Source organism: Sminthopsis crassicaudata, chromosome 2 (assembly GCF_048593235.1).
Source record: "Sminthopsis crassicaudata isolate SCR6 chromosome 2, ASM4859323v1, whole genome shotgun sequence".
Lineage (NCBI taxonomy): Eukaryota > Metazoa > Chordata > Mammalia > Dasyuromorphia > Dasyuridae > Sminthopsis > Sminthopsis crassicaudata.
Genome location: NC_133618.1, coordinates 322,715,527 through 322,725,044, shown reverse-complemented (window position 1 = coordinate 322,725,044; position 9,518 = coordinate 322,715,527).

Genomic DNA, 9,518 nt, shown 5'->3' with positions numbered 1-9,518 from the left:
ACATATCTAATTTACTGACCTGTTCTTTCCTTTTTTTTTTTTAATTGATGAAGATGTTTAGAGATCCTCTAAAGATTATTTTGGAGACATCCCAAGTTTTGGTATGTTGTTTTGTCATCATTTTCTTTACTGAAAATTTCTATTGTATCTATGATTTGCTCTATAACTCACCAATTATTTAGGGTTATATAGTTTCCATAAAGGTTTAACCAACTCTTCAAGAGACCTTAATATAGTTTTATTGCTTCATAGTTTATGAAAATATGCTTAATAGTTCTGCTCTGTATTTATGAACTTTTTATTGCTTGGCACAAATTATTAGTTCCAATTATAGAAATAAATATGTAGATATAATTATTTCAGGTACCATTCAGCAACAACTAGATATTTATGATATTTAACTGTTTTAATTCTATTTCAGTTCCTAATTTTTCTTATCTTTTTGTTATATTTTTCTGGCTCTGAAAGGGAAATATTGAAGTATTCTATTTTAATTTTTCTGTATATTCCCCCTGTATTTAGTTTTTCCTTTAAGAATGTAGATTATATGCCATTTGGTGTATGTAACATATGTGTATATTTGTACCCCCCCCAAACTCATATGTAATTACATTATATATCGTGTTTTTAAGTATAAAAGTTTTAAATATAGTTTAAATAGTTTGTTCACATCTATTTTTATTTTTTCCTTGTCTGATATAATTACTTTTTTTTTTTTTTTGGTGAGGAGTAGGGAGGTATAATATTCTGCTCCAATTCATTTGAACTTTGTAAGAATCTGTTTCAAGTGTACTTCTCATATATAATGCTAGATTGTGCTTTCTATTCTGTTCTGCTATATTCCTTAATTTTGTAGATGATTTCATCCCATTAGTTATGATTGAAAATTATTTCCCTTGATCATATCCTCTTATACACTTCCCACACTTTAATTTCTATATCTCTCTTTATAATGGGTAGTAAAAGTAACAGAATATGATCAACTTTAGTAATCTATGAGACACTCCTGGATCTCCTCCTCCTTTCACAGAGGCCTTATGCAAATCATTCATTATGCAGTTTTTCCCTCCTTTCAGCATAAGGTAGTAAGCCTGTTAATTTCTTCCTCTTTAGCTCTTCATCACTTAACTCAAGTTTATTTCTTCTAGGTACTCTTGTGGCCAAACCATTCTTTTCTCTAAGATTCTACTTGAATTTGCTATGTACTCTCCTCTTTTGCTTTTGCTTCTTAGTAAAGTCATATTTTTAAAACTAAAAAATATTTGTTTGTAGTTTTTGTTTATGTCTCAAATCTATTTCTGAATTGGATCAGATTCCATTTACTTTCTTACTTGTTCAGCTCAAGTGTTGGTTACTTGTCTTTTGTTTTCCCTTTTTTCTTTTGCACAATTCTCAAGCAGTTGGCTTGGTCTCTTGCTATAGATCTGTCATTTCACTAACTGTATGCTATTTGTGCTATTAACAGGAGTTTTGAAAGATCTAAGATGCTACTCTGCCAATCTCTTACTGTTGCTCACCAGGATCTGATTGGGTGCTACACTGGACTCACCTCTTGCTGTTCTCATCTATCTTTATAGGTTTCTGACATCTTCCTGGGCAGCTGTGGACTGGATGGAACTTATACCCGTTTCTCTTTGGTTTTCTTCTGTTTTTTCATTTTTTTTTTTTTTTTTTGGTTTTGTTTGACTGATTCTTGATGTCTCATTGAGTCATTTATTTTCATTTGTTCAGTTCTAATTTTTAGTGAATTATTTTCTTCAGTTACCTTTTTTAATTCCTTTTGTATTTGGCCAATTGAATTTCTAAATGAGTAGTTCTATTCCATGGATTTTTTCCCCATTTCCCAAATTCTGTTTTTCAAGGAGTTGCTTTCTTTTTTCCATTTCCCAAATTCTGTTTTAAAAGTTTTCTTTTTCCATTTTGTCAAATCAATTTTGTAAGGAATCATATGCTTTCTCTATTTCAACTGAATCTATTTTTAAGGAGTTTTCTTCAGGGAATTTCTGTGTTCCTTTTCCAAAACCTCTTGCAAAGTTTTCATTTCCTTTCCTCATTTTTCTTCTGTATTTTAAGATTCTTTTTGAATTCTTCTAAGAGAGCTTTGTGAGATGGAGACCAATTTATATCCTCCTCTGGGGCTTCATCTGGAGATGATTTGCTTTTGGTATCTTCAGGGTTTGAAATCTATTCTTCTCTTTCTCCATAAAAATTATCTACGGTCCAGAGTTCTTTTTGCTTTTTTTGTTCTTTTTTTTTTTTTTTTTTAAAGTTTGAGGTCTGATTTTAGAGCAAAGGAGAAATTGTCCAAGCTTCCTCTACAGGTGACATGGCTACGCTAAGTGCTGAATAACTTCCAATGCTGAGTGGGCATGGCCAGGTCCCATATTATTCTAGGGTTTAGAGGCTATTTGCCTTTTTTATTTGCACTGGATTTCTTGCATCTAATCTGCTGATTTACTGACTTGCAACCAGGACAGAGTGGCCAACACTGCTGCAGGTTCCTCCTGGTAGATTACCTGGCATGTGGGACACCCCACTGCCCTGGGTCTGCACTGCCTGTGCTGAGGTGCCTGTGCTTGGCCCGCCTTCCTCCATGCCCAACTAAACAGACCTTTTCTGAAGATCTTCCAAATTATCTTCTGCGGAAAACTTGTTACTCTCCAAATATTTGTGGATTCTGTCACTCCAAAACCAATTCAAAGGTTGGATGTGCTGAAGGACATGAGGAGAACTCAGAAAAAGACATGTCACTTCTCTGCCATCTTGGCTTCATCCCCTCTCTTTAGCTTTCTTTATCATTGTTCCTTCTGACATATATATATATATATATATATATATATATATATATATATATGTATATGTATGTATATATATATGTATGTATGTATTTTTTTTAAAGGAAGATAGGAAGGAAAAAAGGAAAAAAAAAAAGGAAGGCAAATATTAAGTATCTACTATGTGAATCTAGCACTGTGCAAAGCACTTTACAAATATTATCTCATTTACAACAACCCTAGGCACTAGGGATTATTTTTCATTTCACATGAGGGTACTAAGGTAGTGGAGATTAAATGACTTGTTCAGGATCCCAGAGCCATTATCTGAGGACAGATATGGATTTAAGTTTTCTTGATTCCAGGTTCAGTACTCTATTCATTCAATGACTTAGCTGCTGTCTCTCATTGAATATTTGTAGATTTGGGTTTATCTACATCCTCTCACATCAACAACTTAACAATTAAGGCAATGATTATGCAACTAGCTAGTACTGAACAACAGCTTCTTATTCCCCAATATCCCATTTTTGTACAGCTCCTGAGAAAAGTTCAAGTAATTTCCCACCCCCTGTATGAAGACCATAGCCATATATTTCAATGTCTGATTCCCATCAGGTATTGGCTGTCAAGAGAAGCAGGAGCCATTCCAGCTCTCCCAAACTCTTCTTGCGGAAGGCAGAGTCCTTGGAATCAGTGCCTCTCAAAAGACCCTATATATAGCTTAGGCCCTGTGGCAGTAAGAGCCCAGGGTTGATGGAAGCTACAGGTATTTCTTAAAGGAAGATACCAATGAATTTATTAATAAGTTAAAGAGCAATGATTTTGAGGATTTTCTTAAAACTCAACTTCATGGTTTTTTGAGTATGGTCTTTTCGATGCTCTGGTTGTATAAGATGAGAATATGTCCTTTAATTTTTTATTACATATCACACATTTCAGGCAACAAATTGTTTTTTACTGTATTTTGTAGTGTGCATTCTTTGGGAATCTAATTTATTTTAAGGTATTTAACATGTATCTTGTGTTACCATGATATAGACATTATCCTAGTTTTGGAAATAAAAGATACAACTCAGAGAGACACATAATCCAACTCTGCAAGGAGTCAGCATTTTGTCAAAAAGGGTTAGCATACAGCCACCACAAAATATATAGCACTGACTGTTTAAGTGTCTGGCTAATGTTCTATCCAATGTCAGTGAATTTCTTGCGTTTCTCCTTATCTCCTTTCATACCAGTCTTCACTGCTTTTAGCCTCTCTCTTAAGATGGACCTGTAACTCATAGCATGATTCAGGAACTTTCTCTTACAGCAATGCCTCCATCTACTGCTACCAGTCTATTTCTTATTATCTTCGAAATTTAGAAGCCTTATATATCCTATTTTGTACCTTTCTTCCAGTGGAACTTAGTTTTATTGGGGGCTTGCTATATGTCTTTAAGAATTTTCTTCAGTTCAGTATATATGAAGCATCATGTGCTAAAAACTATCATAACTGATGATCCCCTTTTCCCTATGTATGGCTGATGCACTATCTGAATCTATCATTTGTTTTGAGTCAATGGGTCCTTTGGATGTAAAATATGTCAAACTAAAGGACTGGCTCTTCAACAAAGAAACATTTAATAATGTTAATTTCTTTTAGTACTCAGTGCATTAATCACCAGTTAATCTGAATCATCATCCTTCTATAGCAAATATTAACATGTTCATTTTCTGGATGAGAAAATCAGACACTATGATGGATGTCTCAAACATTCATGGTCTACCTATGATCAATTGATTGGAGGTCTAAAAGGCATAGAGGGGGAAAAAAAGTAAAACAAAACACTTCTATGTACTGCCTAGGATATTCGCTAATGGATTCAAATACTACATGACAAGCTGATACTTATTTCACACACATTTTCATTCTCCACTTAAAATAACTTTGAAATAGATTTTAAATCTAATAAACTTTAAGGATCTGTTACACCTATAGTATGCAAATCACAACCCCTTAGATAATTTACTGATTAAAGATAGTAAGGGGGATCTTTAAACAATATGCTTTTAACTTTGCAGTGTTTTACAGACCTATTACAGTTCAAGCTCAAATCTGTTTAATATCCCTAAATTTATTCTAGATCTAAAATTTGGTAGATTCTTCACTTCTTGCTTTTCTCTAAAAACAGGGTTTTTCCTTCCATTAAAAAAATTAGCAAAACCTATCTTAACACTAAATTTCTGATTTTTCTAAAATATTTCTCATTATGCAGCTGCAATTTTCTAATGGCATCTTAATAATATTTGATATACCACTAAAATTTAGAAATAATACAAAACACTAATTAAATATAAGGGAAAACTGCAGCTACCATTTTAACTACTTTCCCTCTCAAAGAAATACATGAAAAAGCTTAATTTAAATAGTTACCAGAGTCCTAGATGACATTCACAAAACTTGAAAGCTAGAAAACCAATTAAGACAATAAGAAAAATTACTTCTGAGTTCTTTTAATAGATTTTTTTGAAAATAGGCCTAATATTGTGTTTAAATTTAAGTGAGAAGAATCTTTATTTTTTTCACTTGGTAAAATACATTTAAATTAATTTAGCAGGATTCATTTTGGTATTAATAAAATGCAATACATAAAGAACTTAAATCAAAATCTTTGTGTTCCTGTGCTCTCCCACCATTCTTAGTTTAATCAACAAGTATTTATTGAGGACTTTCTATTTGCCAAGCACCAAATATATAGAGAGAACAGAGGCAGCCCCCACCTTCAAAAAGTTTACATTCTGTTTAGATGAGGAGACAGAAAGGGAGAGCCCACACATATATAAATGAGCACATAACAAAATAAATACAAAGTTGTTTAGAGCTAGACATTTAAAAATGAGAAAGGAAAAGGAAGGGCTTCCTCTTTGATGTGACCTTAAGAGTTGAGCTTTGAAGGAAAGATTAAAAAAGGCAGACAAGAAGGGCATGAGGGCAGCCTTTGCAAAGACAAAAAAATGAGAGATGGAATGTTATATCTGAAGAAAAGAAAGATGAGTTTGGCAGGGATACCTCCCAATCCTCCAGAATACACATTTTCATTTGCAAGCCATTTTCACCAGAACCTACAAACAAAACATCCAAACTAGACGGAAGCAATCCTTTTTTCTAGCTAAGTTTGTATAAGGCTAACTTGAATATTCTTTACATGCCACTGCAATGGAGCTGTTCTGCAAAATAAGAACTAAGTTTACCAATTTATAATTGAATTAAAAAATAGTACAAAAACGACTCAAAATTTTCAATCCAAGATAAGATGACTTAGGTAGCTATCATTTTAAAATAAAAGCTTTAATGGGTGAAAAAAAAAAAGATGTATTGTACAACATATCTTCTGAAAACATGCATATTGTTAAAAGGTTGTTTTTTTTTTTTTTTTTTTTTTTTTCTCTAAAGAAAAGTGGACTTGAGACAATATGAAAACCTACAGGAAGAAAACACTGAATTTTGGAGGTCAAATTCCATCTCTATCACTATAAGTTATTCTGGGCTTTGAGCTTCCTCATTTAGAAAACTGGTAGAGTAGATAAGACCTAAAAACCTTTCCCCCATTAAATCAGTAATATGAATTTTAAATGCAGTAATAAATTAATAGCAAGAGAATATATTTCTTGGACTATACACTCCTACTAGATTATAATTACTGCAACCCTTTGTGGAATACATCTGAAAATTTTAGGAAATACTAAATCAATTTACCAATAAATTCTCCAATAATTTATTATACAGTGTTTAAAAATTGAGCTCTCCTAGCACATTTTAAATTGTTTTATTTACAGAAATTTACACACATTTTCTTCAGGAACATGTCTATGGTGAGAAAAAAAAATGAGGTATATATCCACACAGTGAACAGCAGCTATCTTATAACAGAAAATCCATTATCTAGTACATTGTATATTATTATTTGGCATATAACACTCCTCAAATAAAAAATGTCATAGAATTAATTTCTCCAACTTAATATTAACATCTCACTTTTTTCACAATCGCAGTAGGTGCGCTTTTAGTAGTTGGAGAGAATTATTAAATGACTGTACCCTATTGAAATAGTTTAAATTTTGATTAAAAGCTAGAACGCTCCCCCATGGAAGTCAAAGAAAAACAATGGCCCACTGTGTACCAAGTATATTCACAGCAGTAGTTTTTATGGTAGCAGGTAACTGGAAACAAAGTGCATACCCATCAACTTGCAAATGACTAAACAAAGGTGGCATATGAATGTAATGGAATATTATCCAGTAAGGAATTACAAAAGTGAATTCAGAGAAACACTAGAAGATCATATGAACTGATGTAGTAGGAAATAAGCAGACCAAAAACTATATAAATGACAAATATATAATGTAAATGAAAAGGTCACTAAAAAGGAGTTTAACTTTGAGCAGTTGAAAAACCAAGTGTTTTTAAGAGTGCTAGAAAGCAGACAAAATATACCTCCACCCCCTCAACAAGACTAGGCTTTTCAAAAATGTAAAATATGTACTGTCTTTTATAAACAAAAATTAAACTGATTCAAAATTAAAAGAATTTGTGCTTTAAATGTTTTGGGTTTTTTTCCCCCTAGGACCAGCTGTTAGTGATTCTAAGCTATCACCCACTATTTGACTTTGTGCCCTTGTGATTTAATGCACAGGTATTACTTAAGGTGACCAACTGGAGTCTGGTGTTATGCTCTAACATCATGCCAGGATAACACTAACCCCAAGAACTATTTGAGATGAACCAAATGAATTTTAATCAGCCATAGACCTATAATTTGAAAACTCTAATTTCCAACAATATCAGCAGGGTGTGTTACAATTCATTAGTCACATGCTACACATTTTATGCTTTATACTATCAATTGTCCACCTCTACAAAAATGACAGTTTAAAGTATCTAAAAATTTATCTAAAATGTAAAATTTCTAAGATTAAATATTGTGGGTAGAGATTTAAAAGGAAAACATTTCATAAAAAATATTATAGGAAGTAAAATGTAGGCACTTAAGGCTGGTTTTTGTACTTTTTTTCTTTTCTGAAAAGCATATAACTTCAACATAACCAAAAATAAGGCCCTGCCTCTGGGTAGTTAAGTCACAAAACCTTCAATATCAGAGACAGAAAAGTTCTATGCCAAACATATTATCAAGGTAAATGAGAATTAACTACACATTTTTCCTCCTAATAAAGGCAGTTTTTTTTTTCAACTTAATATTTTTAATTTACAAGTAATGAATGATGAAAGGTTTGGGCTTTTAATAGCCTATTCTCAAATACTTTCTTCAAAAATCAATGTTCAAAGTGAGGATTTACAGCAATTAAAGTACCACTAAGTTCTATTAAGATAACAGATTTCATTAAGACATCGATTTTAAGGATTTTTTTTTAAATAAAGATTTCTGAAAGATTACTACATCTTTGGATTAACCATTTTACATTGGTTTTTACCTGTAATTGCAAAAGATTACATTCCATTTTCTAATTATTTTGACACTGAGAACATTAATTGGATGTATGAAAAATCTAGTATCACTGAAATCTCAGTAAATAAAATTTGCATATCCAAATCCTTTTCTACGATTACTGAACAGTATCACAAGAGGATTTTTCATACATAAAGGCCAAGACTCACCCAACACTCCCACTGATGATTAATACTGACAATTCTCACTTTAACACTAATAAATTAAAATCATTAAAAATTACAATGTGTTTGTTGAGGCAGCGTCTGCCTTTTTTTTTATCTTGAAGTCTCAGTTGACAAGTCACTTGTCTAGTGATTTCTGTGTAAACAAAAATATAAGAAAAGTACCTTAGCAACAAACTCAACAACAAAAAAGTAAAAAATATTTATAATAGAAACAATTGAGTGTTAAATGCAGAGCAAAAGCACCTGGCATAACTTATAATACTCAATGTAGATGGCTCATTTTTCATGCACTCCTTTTGGAAAATAAAGCTAATATAATTAATATTCAAAATGTTTAAGTAAAACTATTTTAAGTAGAAAGTGAATGATTATTTTTTCTCTATAAGCAAGTCTCTGATTCATTTAAGAAATAGTGGGGAGGGATCAGGGCATTTTCCTACCTGGCAAAAACCAAGCTTTCCAGATCACAAAAAAACACATCTGCATTTAAAAGAAAAATGCAAACACAACTTAACCATGTTTTATTTGACTGCATCTTGTTTAGACAGCTTGCACATTTCAAACTTCATTATAATCCCTTTCTCCAAAGGATAGGAACAGAAGAAAATAATGCAGCATTATAATCAAACAGCAGTTCAATATTTTTGAAATACACGTGATATTTTATAGATACCCCACTCATATCCAACTCCAATGTAATTTATGGTTATGTTTTTACAAACCTGACAGCCCTGTAACATTATAGCACTCAATTGTACTGATGTCATGGTGCAATGAAAAATAATTTTGATGCACTATGCCAATTAGATTATGTCTCCACTACTGGAAAATGAGGAATTTCATGATTTGGGAGCACTGTGATACACATATCCAGACTTACACATCAAGCCAATGCCAGCATACAGTGCTAAGTTAAAACCTAAGTGACAAAGACAAACTCCCTTGTGTAGACCTGTCAAGCTAATGGGGAGACCATTGGGGAGGAAAAAAAAAAAAAAGTAAACAAAATTTAAAAAAGGAAATTAACAATTTGTTGTTGCTAGTTTTAACCTGAAATACTACTGCAA